This window comes from Notechis scutatus, chromosome 1 (assembly GCF_049901735.1).
Source record: "Notechis scutatus isolate UNSWTSFEM ecotype Mainland chromosome 1, rNotScu1.2, whole genome shotgun sequence".
Classification (NCBI taxonomy): Eukaryota; Metazoa; Chordata; class Lepidosauria; order Squamata; family Elapidae; genus Notechis; species Notechis scutatus.
This window is the reverse complement of record NC_142009.1, coordinates 12072289-12085008: the sequence shown is the minus strand read 5'-3', so window position 1 is coordinate 12085008 and position 12720 is coordinate 12072289. Positions and strand designations below refer to the sequence as shown.

At 41.0% G+C, this 12720-nt stretch overlaps 1 protein-coding gene and 1 long non-coding RNA gene across 6 annotated transcripts in view; one reads left to right on the top strand and one right to left on the bottom strand.

Annotated features, from left to right (window-relative positions):
• Positions 1-12720, top strand: part of NF1 (neurofibromin 1) — a 201282-nt gene that overhangs the window by 84972 nt on the left and 103590 nt on the right. The window lies entirely within an intron of this gene.
• On the bottom strand, positions 6715-12335 carry LOC113420503 (uncharacterized). The gene is made up of 2 exons (XR_015747902.1): positions 12195-12335; positions 6715-8597 (listed from the first exon to the last, which is right to left on the bottom strand). It is a non-coding gene; the product is annotated as an uncharacterized LOC113420503 (long non-coding RNA).

Here is a 12720-nt window from a genome sequence, read left to right as displayed (position 1 = left end):
GATCTAGGATATCTAGTCCACCCCTTGCTCAAGCAGGAGACCTCCCCATCCCATTCCGACAAATGGCTGTCCAATCTCTTCTTTAACGTCTCCGGTGATGTGGAATACTCCATCTTGTGAAGGCAAACCATTCCATGGATTAATAGTGTCAATAGTAACAATGTTACTATAGGGGAATGATGGTTATGTATAACCTTTCCTAGAATGGTTGGCTCTTTACAATAGCAGGCTAACCCTTGCCCAAAATAAGATGAATGAGGAATGGAACACCAAAGTGGTTTTTTTTTTGGATTTGTGGTTTCATGGTGAGAACAAAGAAACAGTGGTTATTTTCCAAAAGCATCAGTAGCTATGGCATCATTTGTCTCCAAAGCAGATGGCAATGCAGCTGGTGAAATCTGTCTAGAAGATTAGGCCATCTTTCTTCTACTTCGTATCTTTGCAGGGATCCTTTAGTTTCACTTTCATCTAGGCAACCAGACTTCAACAATTTTTTTAATTTTTTTTTTTAAAGATAATGTTCAATGGCTGAATTTACAAATCACAATACAGGTGGTCTTCGACTTACGACCACAATTGAGCCCAAAGTTTCCATCATTAAGTGAGACATTTCTTAAGTGAGTTTTGCCCCATTTTACAACATTTCTTGTCACAGCTATTAAGCTAGTAACCCAGATGTTAAGTGAATGTGGCTTTCCCATCAACTTTGCTTGCCAGAAGGTCACGAAAGGTGAGTCTGGGACATAGCAACCATCATAACGAACTAGTTGCCAAACATCTAAATTTTGAAAATGTGACCATTGGGATCCTGCAAAGGTTACTGTGAAAAATGGTCATAAGTTACTTTTTTCAGTTCTGTTGTAACTTTGAATGGTCACTAAATGAACTTTTGTAAGTTGAGGGACTTACCTGTAAACTAGGACAAAATGGGGTCATTTGTGTTCAGTATGTTGTAGAAATGCAGCCATTGCCGTAGCGTGTTGTGTGAACTGAGCTGTAAGCATTAAGACATCATATGATTTACTTTTTAGCTTGTTGCAGAGATATAGCAAAAGGTTCAGTGTTGTGTGAACAAGCCAGCCCTGATCTAAACAACCTTTAAGAAAGCATTTCCTGAAATGCTATAATAGAAAAATTAATCAGGTGGCTGAAGAAGGAAACTTGAGACATGCTATATGTGAAATGATAGATATAATTCATATTATGGTATTAAAAGATAAGGTTTGTAGTCCTTTGCTTTGTTGATACTGATATTATGAAAACGACTCCCCACAGAATTAAATCACAAGAAATTTGAATTTTGTGGAGGTTGATAAGGCAACTGGTATGGCAAAAAGGAATTGGCAGATTTTCTAGTTGCTTTCTTTGGAAGTACAGATGATTTTTGACTATCTATCTGCAGGAAGTTACTACTGACCTGAAAAAGGGAACATGACCTGGATTTGAAGTTCCGATGGTCAGGTCTCCTCTGCGGTCATTTAACCAAACTGTAGGAATTCAGTAATAGAGTCACATTCATGGCTATTTGCAGTGTCCCATGGTCATATGACCATGTTCTTCAATGATTTTGCTGAAAACTGGCATTTACTTCATATTTCTGACAAAATTGCCCCACAATATTATCCTAACCACCACTGCAGTTTAGACACCTAGGGACTGAGAGCTCTGTTCTTGCCTTAGGTTAGGCCAGTCAATAGGAGACACCAAGTTCTAGTTCTGCCTTAAACATGAAAACTAGCTCGGTGACTTTAGGCCAGTTATTCTTTCTCGGCCAGATCCACCTCACAGGGTGGTTGTTGTGGAGCAAATAGGTGGCGGGAGGAGTATGTTCATTATCTTGAATTGTTTGTAAAAATAATAAGGGTGAGGAATAAATTTAATGAATAAGCCATTTGATGGTTGGTTTTTGACTGCACTAATGTATATGCCATTGTATATTTATTTACTTATTTAATTGTTTACTCACTCTTTCTCCTCTTCTGGCTTTCATGCCTAAGGTGGGACTAGAATTCCCAATCTCTTGATTTCTAGACTAGCACCTTAACCACTACTTCAAACTGTCTAATAGAAACCATTATACGCCATAGTAGATAACAAATTATGGTTTATAGCTTATTCAGTAAGCCACGAATAAAGCAAATCATGGTCTAGCCCTAGAGCAAAACATCTGACTCCAGCCTTTACCAAAATCACTTTTCAGAAATGCTGAAAATGAAGTTACTTCTACACTGCCTACAATGATGCAATGCACAATCAGGGTTAGTCCTTCTCAACAAATAAGCACAGATGCTTTCCCAATGTGGCCACCAGAGGGGGCATGTGCACCGTGCGCTCCTTCGTTAGTGTTGGCTCCTGCTCTTCCCTCCATTTAGGATGACATGTAACTTGTGATTTAATGTTTAGAACTTCTTCATATTTCTTCCTTCAGTGTTTCCTTTAAAGAATTGCTTTTGCTAGTTCCTATAGCACTTTTTCTTCTTTTTGTAGCTACCTGTTTATTGGATTGCATTTAGTTTAAAGGGGGCTTCTGTTTTTTAGGATTTGTAAATGAGCAATGTTACTCAAATCCATCTTTTGGGTTAAATCTGTCCCTGGAATTGAGCAGTCAGCAAATGTAGATGGATGGATGGATGGATGGAGATGGAGGGATGGGGATGGATGGATGGATGGATGGATAGATAGATAGATAGATAGATAGATAGATAGATAGATAGGGCAACCAAAAAAGAAAAGTGAGGAAGGGAAGGAGGAAGGAAGGAAGGAGGGAGAGAGAGAGAGAGAGAGAGAGAAAAGTTAGATAAGAGAGTCTAGAAGCATAGACAGATTGACAAAAAAAGTAGTACTACCCAAATCAGTCAATTCCAGCTCCATTGGTTTTGCTCACTCGGAACTCCCAAGAGTTGTAATCTGGGCATCAACAGAAAGTTGGCCTCTGTCCTTTTGCTATTGCTCAGTAATTAAGAACTGCGGCTTTGTAAAAAAACAACAACAATGACCCTGCCCTCACTTTCTTTTACAACAGTTGTCCTTATGGACAATGAACATGTATTTCCCTATCGTTCAAGGATGCACCTGAAACCTAAGCATGAAAAGTAATATGAAGGCTGAACCTTCGTTGTCATAGGATATAATTTTCTGCTGCAGCTGAATTTGGGGTGGGGGGGAGTTGATTTAGCCATAGTTGTGTTAGTAAGCTTCCCAAAGTGTGTCTCTCTTGCTGAACCTGGTAAAAGTCCTGTACTGTAAAAGTCCAGTACATCTACATTACTGACATGTACATGTACTGTACTGTACATGTCCCTTGCATGTAACAATCAAGTTCTGTTTTTGTTGTGCACTTATCCTTTGGAGGGCATGATTTCAGCAGTCAGGAGGCTCACTTGCCGTCTTAAGGGCTACGTGCCACTTTTTCCTTCGCCGTAGGCGGAAGCATTGTTTAGTTTAATGTTATCAGGGTTACGGTCTCTGAGTTTTGAAGGTTTCCTGCTATTGTTCAGAAACTGGCACTTGCTTTCCCCGCTCCCTGGTCATCATCCTTCCAACTGCAGGTCACCTAAATGTTATCGGGCTTTGGTCTCCTGAGTTGGACTGAGTTCTGATAAAATGGAGCCTCTGGTGGCGGCTTTCCAGGACAATCTGTTAAGCACCACTTTCTGTTTGAAGCCTGTAAGTCAGATGTTTTGGTTCCCTAGGAGAGTGAGGGAAAACACATTTTATTATTATTTGTTTAACACAGGCATGTCCAACCTGTTGTGTGCGGGCTGCATGCAGCCCTGGACGGCTAGTAATGCAGCCCCACAAGATAAATAGAGGATGTTTGTTATTTACGTACATTAGCTATATGATAATACAGATAGTCCATGACTTACAACAGTTCATTTAATGACTGTTCAAAGTTACAACGGCACTGAAAAAAGTGAGTTATGACTGTTTTTTACACTTACGACCGTTGCAGCATCCCTATAGTCAAGCGATCAAAGTTTAGACACTTGTCAACTGACTCATATTTATGATGGTTGCAGTGTCCCGGGGTCACATGATCCCCTTTTGAGATCTTCCAACAAGCAAAATCAAACAGGGAAGCCAGATTCACTGAACTATGTCACTGACTTGACAACTTCAGTGATTTTCTTAACAATTGTGGCAAGAAAGGTCGTAAATAGGGCAAAATTCACTTAACGAATTGCTCACTTAGCAACAGAAATGGTGGTCATAAGTCGAGGACTACCTGTATTTTATATACAGCCCAGGAGAGTTCCTCTTCACTCAGTGTGGCCCAGGTAAGCCAAAAGGTTGGACACCTATGGTTTAACAGAACAATGAACTTGAATTATCTTGGCGACTGTTAAAAGTATGTTCTGTTAACCCTCTGAGGAGGAGAAAGCTTACAAAGCATTTCTATTTAAAGATACATTTGCACTGAATCACCAAGGAAGTCAAAAGAATTTGAAAAGTTTTGGTTTTGGCATGGTTTAGAACTGGCAAGCAAGCCATCACATTTTTTGAAGTCCCTCATGTTAGAAAACAAGACTAACAGACAGCCATTTCCTCCCTGATATTGTTCCATCTGTGTTGAGCCAGACTGTCCCAGTGCTAAGATTTCAAACAGTTGCAAAGGAAGCAACTAATAGAACCATCCCATTTCTCTGGTGCAGTTAGTCCTTGATTTATGACCACGATTGAGCCCCAAATGTCTGTTGTTAAGTGAGACATTCGTTAAGTGAATTTTGCCCCAATTTCCCATCTCTCTTGTCACAGTTGTACGGTGACTCACTGCAGTCGGTAAGTTAGTAACATGGTTGTTAAGTGAATCTGGCTTCCCCGTTGATTTTGCCTGACTGAAGATCACAAAATGTGATCACATGACCCCGGGATACTTCAACCGTCATCAATATGAGTCATTTGTCAAACGTCTGAATTTTGATCACATGACCACAGGGATGCCGCAGTGGTTGGAAGTATGAAAACAGGTCATAAGTCCCTTTTTAAAGTGCGGTTGTTACTTTGAACGGTCACTAAATGAATTGCTGTAAGTTGAGGACTGTCTGTATTAAGATTCTGTTTGCCTTGTCAGTTCCAGGCTGAAGACATGCCCCATTGCCTCTTCGTTATCCTTCACAATCATCTATGAAGGAAAAGATACTGAGTTCTTGTCACCTGGCTCTTTAGGGATATAAAATGGGTTTTTGATTTTGTTTTGGTTGTATTTCTCTTCCTTTTTAAATATCTTTTTAAATCCCAACTTTATTCCTTTTTAATAAACAACTCAAGGCAGCAAACCCTTTGAGCTGAGCTGAGTGATTGGCCCAAAGTCCCCAAACAGACTGTCATCCTTAAGGTGGGACTAGAACTCTCAGTCTCCTGGTTTCTAGCATGGTATCTCCTCCCCCACCCAGACCAAACAGGTTCCTTTGCTCTGTTTTCAACTCATATTGCCCTTATTTATTAACATACATCTTTTTTTGTGGTGAAAAATGTGTGGGACACTCCTTGAAGACCACAGCAGTTAAATGATTACCCAGGGAATAATCTCACTAAATGTGAAGAATATTTTATATTAGGGAAGGACAGTTTGTTTTCTACTTTGTATAAACTTCAAACAGTGGCTGTCCTCTTAGTAAAGTTGAACGGTATGTAAAAGTAGAGGCTTACTGCTTTAGGGAGAAGCTGAAGGGAGGTCCAGTTTTAGGTGTTTTCTCCACCCTGATTTAATCATGTTCTAAACCATGCAAGTAAATTGCTCTATTTAGCAGAAAAATGAAAGGGAGGGAAGGGAAAGGTTTGTCTCTGATTTTGAGCTGTGATTTGTTTATGGTTAATGCCACTTTGGATGTTATAGGTTTTCCTACAGAGAATGTTTGTGAAAGGAGGACAAAAGAAAAAAAAACACACACACAAAAAGCAATGTGTCCACAAAATTAAAAGCCTGAGAGTACATGGAAATAAGTATAGTCAATCAACATAGGAAAAAAAAATGCAGTATTAAATGTTGCACAGATCAGGTATCAGCAAATGAAGGACTGATGTATTAGTTTCCTCTGAATGGGGAAGTGGTTTTTTTTTTTTTGTTAGCTAAGCAAACATATAGAACAGGTTGTGCCTTACAAATGACCCCACCAATTCATTATCTAGCAGTTATTGCAATCAAAGTGTTCCTGGGGCAAGGTGTAAGGCTGCTTGGAGAAAGGAATGGCCCAATACAGCTACAATGTCCCTGAGTGATTAAATATTCTCTACCAAAAGGTAAAGGTTTCACCTGTCCAGTCATGTCCAACTCTAGAAGGCGCTGCTCATCTCCGTTTCTTTACCAGGGGAGCCAGCTTTATCCAAAAATGTTTCCATGGTCATGTGACCGGCATTTACGCCGAGGCGCATGGAATGCTGTTATTCTCCCACTAAAGTGGTACCTATTTATCTATTCACATTTGTGTGTTTTTGAGCAACTAGGTGGGCAGGAGCTGGGGCAAGGAATGGGAGCTCACCCTGTCTTACAGCGCTCAGGTCTCAAACCGGGATGTCAGCATTCCAACTGACAAATTCAGAGTCTTTACCCACTAAGCCATCGAGCCCTCCCTCCCCATTCTCCTCATATGAACGTTTTTTTAAAAAGGCAATGTTTATCCATAATTCATGGGTGGGCAGCGCTTTGGAATCTCAAGAGCGGTAGAAAACAAACGTTTGGAAAAAACTATTGGTTGTTGCCATGATGATGTCTGAGTTTTATGAAGCCATTTTAATTTGCATTATTGGTACCTTAATTCCGTTTGCTTTTAATAAACACAACAGTAGAAAGCACATTATACCCTCCTGTACATAAATATATATGCAGGTAACATCTGTAGTCAGAAGTCTTGGTCAGAAGGAAATTTTGTTGATTGCCAAAGCAAAATTTGAGTCTCTGGAGGGATTTCCACACATTTGGTCTTGACCCATGAAGTGTCTTTCAGTTGCATTCTGCTCAACTGTCTGTCCTTGTAGGTCCTTTCAGGGATCTCCAACAAGAAAGGCCAGCTTTCCTCATGGTGTGACTTGATTGCAAACCTTTTTTGAATCTTGAGGGTGTGAGTACCTGCCTCTTTTTGGAGAGTGCTTCTTGGTTGCGTGTTGCGAATTATGGGGTGGTCATGAGCTATGGTAGACCCAAAGTACTATCCTAGCTGTTGTAGACCTGACAAATAAAATCTGGGTTGGTTGAAAGCTTTTGAGGGCATTGAGGGAGATATTCCCAACTGATTTCAGGACTTTTTCTGCTGCTTCTCAAACAATGGTAGAAATCACGGATTTCAGAGACAGCTGGAAGTCTTCCCAATTCAGACATTTCCTCCACTTACTGCAGTGCAAATATAAATAAAGCAAACTGGAGGGAATGGTGGAGAGATGTTGGCTCTTGCTTTTAGAAACAGAAGACTATGTACATACAGGAAGACTAGTGGATATGCTAAAAAGCAGTGGCTAAAGATTAGCCATTTACATACCCAGCAGCACAGTTAAGCTGTTAGTGTTTGCCTTGTTTATAATATTAGCTGTGATTTTGATTAAAGAGTCATAGCCATAGCTCAGTCTGACCTAACTGAAGCAAAACGGCATACTCCTTGGGTTAGAAAATTGGCAGTTTTTCCATTGAAGGCTGGTGAGAGAGAAGATATTGCCAAATGCCCTGGAGGACTTATAAGAGAACCGACTATGGAAAATTTATTAACAGCGAAAAAGAAAAAAAAAAGCCCTCCCCTTTCACCCAGAATGGCAGTGTGCAACAGAACAATGCTTTCTTAAAAACAGAGTACAGAAACGACAAGCAATACGATTGCAAACAACAAAGGCACTTGGAAGGTGCTGGTTCTGTTCCCAGTGGCTTTAGCAGTAGTTGATTTGGTTGAAGTGGGCCTTGTTGTCTTACGGACTGTGTTAGTGACTTTGTTGATCCGTTGTGTGGTTGCATTTCCAGCCAGTGTAGGATTCGATGTCTGCTTTCCTATCGATATGCTGGTGCTCCCGGTTGCCCTCGGTATGCCGTCACTCCTGGTTGTCATTGTAAATTCTTTGGTGGTGTGAACTGATGACACGTTGGGGGCCAGGCTGGGTGACACGTTGGGGGCCAGGCTGGGAGCAGGTGTAGGATTCGATGTCTCCTTTCCTATCGATATGCTGGTACTCCCAGTTGCCCTCGGTATGCTGTCACTCCTGGTTGTCATTGTAAATTCTTTGGTGGTGCGAAGTGATGACACATTGGGGGCCAGGCTGGGTGACACGTTGGGGGCCAGGCTGGCCTTGCTGTTGGGGGCTTCAGAAAGAACCGTGATCTTGTTAGTGGTTTCATGAGAGGTTTTGGCAACAGAGGTGGTGTTGCCCTTGGGGGCTTTGGTAACAGATGTGACGTTGTTCTCGGGGGCAGAGGTTTTGTGGTCATCGGGAGCTTTGGTAGTAGATGTGACACTTTCCTCAGGGGTTTTAGCAACAGAGGTGGTGTTAGGAATCAGAGACAGTTGTGTGCTAGAAGTTGTAGCATCTTGGGTAGAATTTTTTGTGTCTTGCATGTAGGTAACCCTGGCAAGCAGTAGAATAATGATGGAGTACAGTTGGGGCTTCATCATGCACCTCTACAGTAGACAAAAAACAAAAGAACATTCATTTCAGACTTTGGAGGATTGCTCTCCACTGATGACCAGCCCAACAATCTTATTTCCTTTCCAAAAGTCAAATTCATGGGATTTTGCCTGAGCTTGATATTGCCTATGTTAGTATAGAATAATAGAGTTGGAAGGGACCTTGGAGGTCTTCTAGTCCAACCCCCTGCCTAAGCAGGAAGCCCTACACCACTTCAGACAAAATGGTTATCCAACATCAGGGATAGGTTCATGCTATACGTTCATGCTATACGTTTTCCTGATGTCTCTGAGTGCCAGCCAAGATTTCTTTCAATGTGGCCTAGAGGGCATTTTGTAGATTAAAAGCTGAATTTATCCTTGGACCAGCATCAATCAGAGCTTAATAGTTGTGCATGTCCAGTTTATGCTCTTAATAAAAGGTATAATCTAAAGCAGGGGTCGCCAACCTTTTGGACCTCAGGGACCACTAAACTCATAATTTTAAATCCCATGGACCAGAGACCCTGGGAAAATCCCGAAGAAGTCTGCAGGAAAATTCCCCACCCTGTTTTCTACTGATCGATCATTTTTTATTTGGGATCGCATGATACAGTCTCTTGCTCCGTTCTCAGGGGGAGAAAGAGAGAGAGACTTTTGGCTTCATGCAAGGAAAGCAGCAGAAGCAGCAGAAGTCTTTCTTTCCCTCCCCCAAACTCCGCCAGAAATGAGTCTTTGCCAGCGCAGCCTGTTGGAGCAGGAGGCCTTGCAGGGTCCCAAAGACTCATTTTGGGGGTAGGGAAAGAAAGACTTCTGCTGCTTTCCTTGCATGCAGCCAAAAGCAGAAGAAGAAAGAAGCAGAAAGAAGCAGCCCGGTACCGGGCCAGGCCAGGCGTGTGGGACGAGTGGGGCAAGTTCCCCCCCTCCGCCCTTCCCCCACCTCACTAACTCGTGTTGTTCGCAGTGCAAGCAATGCAAGCCTTGTGTTCCCATGGGCCATGTGGGTGGCGCAGCCTTGTGTTCCCGCACAGCCTGGATTAATTGCTTTGGGGGGGGGGGGACATTTCTCCCAAATTTTCTCGCGGACCACCAGTGGTCCCCGGCCCACTGGTTGGCGACCAATGATCTAAAGGGATTAACACCCATAGCTTCTGATGCTATTTAGGGCTCAGCTAATACAGGTAGCCCTCGACTTACAACAGTTCATTTAGTGACCATTCAGCATTGAAAAAAGTGACTTATAACCATTTTTCACAATTACAACTTCCGCAGCATGTGAACAAAATCCAGATGCTTGTCAGCTGGTTCCTATTTATGATGGTTAGAGTGTCCCGGGGTCATGTGATCCCTTGTTACGACTTTCTGACAATGGGGAAACCAGATTCATTTAGCAACCGGATTACTAACATAACCACTGCAGGGATTCACTTAACAAATGGGGCAAGAAATGGGGCAAAAGTCACTTAACAAATGTCTCACTTAGCAACAGCAATTTTGGGCTGTATTGTGGTTGTAAGTCAAGGACTACCTGTAAAGGAAAAGCTGCATTGCAATGAAGTTGCCTTTTTCACTCTTCCAGCAAGAAGTGGATTGGCTCTTTATTGAGCCTGGAAGCCCTAAAAATACCATTTCTGTATTAAATATTGTGAGGTATAAATGGATTTTTGTTTGTTTATTTCCTAGCTCAACAGATGCCAAGCGGTCTATGATGATTATATTGTCCTTGGTTTTTCTCAGACTTCCTGGGATTACAATTACAACTCCCAAAATTCCCAGTGATACAGATTAAAGATGATACAAATTATCTTCTTTATCCCCCCTCTTTATTGGTATCATGATGATGATGGTTGTCATTGTTCTGTTGCTTTGCATGTACACTGAGAGCTTCTGCTCCAGAGATGAATTCCCTGTGTGTCTAATCACACTTGGCCACATAAAGTATTCAATTCAGTTAATGAAAACTCTTTCTACTGTACTGGTGCAGTGGAAAGCATTTCCCCTTAGTCAGATTGATCCATTACAAATTCCTGAGAATTGTATGGAGAGGATGCAAGTTAAGAAAATGGGAGTTTCTTGCTTTGCCCTTTTGGTTTGTGTGTCTTTATTTGTGTCTGGATGACTTATGAGAGAAAGATCTCTTGCAGAGCACATCTGGTGAGACAGTTGTATGTTAGGCTGCAGTCTATTTAGAAAGATCATCAGATGTTTACAACTGAAATGTTCAATAGAAATCCGTGTCATTCTCTCCAGTGTCCCTGTCTCTTGTAAGTCAACATAAGACAGACAGGTCCATGTACGGATTTCTCTCTCCATATGCTTCTTTGTTTGCAAGTTCAGATGTTTTAACAATTATTTTGCACATTATACTTTCACATATTTTTCACATTTGATCATTATACTGAACTGTGCTTTCCTAATGCCCCTTTCTATGCTCATTCTAAGATGTGTATGATTATAGTGACCCTCATATGTGACCCTCCAGTATTTTAAAGACAATAATACATTCAATTTTGGTTCCTAGTGATGAAATCAAGCATGGTAGATATATTTGGAGAACTGAACCTTGCTTGTCAGTTCTTAAGGATTGGAATCTGTTTTCTGTGCTATCAGAAATTCATCCATTGAGACCCGTGTTTCCCAACCTTGACAACTGTAAGATGTATGGACTTCCTCCCCCTGAATGTTCTCGCTGGAGAATCCTGAGAGTTGGTCCACACATCTTAAAAACATCAAGGTTGAGAAACACTGATATAGATTAACATTCTCATTCTCCATACTGCTGCTTGCCAGCATTACATGGAAGTGGGGATCCAGAATAGAATAATTTGCAGTAGTTGGCAGATTCCCAATCCAAATTAAACAAAAGCAGCAAAAACCCCTGTTAATCCATTCTAAAAACATGATTTTACAGGTATATATATATATATATATATATATATAGTGGTCCTTTGCTTCTTCTGTTTCTTGTCAAGAATTAAGCATAAAACATCTTCGTATTTAAAAGAAGCTTGCTGGTCTGACATTCTTCTTACAGCCCAGCTTCTCCTCCTATTCCTATGATTCTGCTTTTGCTCCTTGAGCAAAGGAACACACACAGGAATGGGAAAAAGTTTCAAGATTTGCCATCTAAAATCCGGATCACTCTTTCTCCCACAAATATATAATTAGGATCAGGTGTCTTTAGTGCTCTCTGAGCTTGGTTTTTTCCTTGCAGACATTTCGCCAACCAAATTAGGTAACATCATCAGTGCTAGCTAGCACTGATGGCGTTACCTAGTTTGGGATAAAAAAACCGTCTGCAAGAAAACAACCAAGCTCAGAGAGCACCAAGGACCCCTCGTTTCAACCCTGAGCTACGAATATTCTCCTTTAAAATTAAGATCACTCACTCCAAAGCCAACCACCCAGGCAAAGCAAAACCTGTACATGTTCTGCACCTGATAACCTAACACATTGAGACAATAAATAAATAAATAACCAGCTAAACTACCAACACTAAACTTGCAATTCCTGTGTCCTTGGGATAAAGTGGGACAGCAGGCAAAAATCAAGGGATCAGTTACCATCATTTACAGAAATGATGCAATTACACAACTGTATCAAATTCCATACCTCTTTCTGCCTTCTCTTTTCCTTCTGAATGTCGTCTTGGAAGATGGAAAGCTCTTCCTTAGCTTAACTACTACTATCCAGACTTCGAAATAGCTGTCCCAGAATATCAAGGGTGGCAATTTATGTCAAGAGTGATGTAAGCACACAGCTAACAAAGGACTCATTTCCTTGTTTGCAAACCAAAATCCAAAGTCAATATTGTTTTAAATAGAAAGACTATCTGTATGGTTCGGGAAGTATTTTTAAAAATGTTCAAAGCATATTTCACCTCTACTGCTTGCACAGTAACAATGCACCTTATTATCTACAGCTGCTTTATTCCATGAATTGATGGATTAACATTGAATGCCCCTGAACGAGATTAAAGTATCCCAAGAGAAATTGGCAACAAGGTTTTGATCATAAGCATCGGTTAAAACTACAGATGGCTTAGGAGCATAACTATTTTAATGTTGACAGTCATATGTTGCACTTTGTTAACTTTTGCAGCCTGATTAACGAAAATCCTTGATAATTTATTATGGCA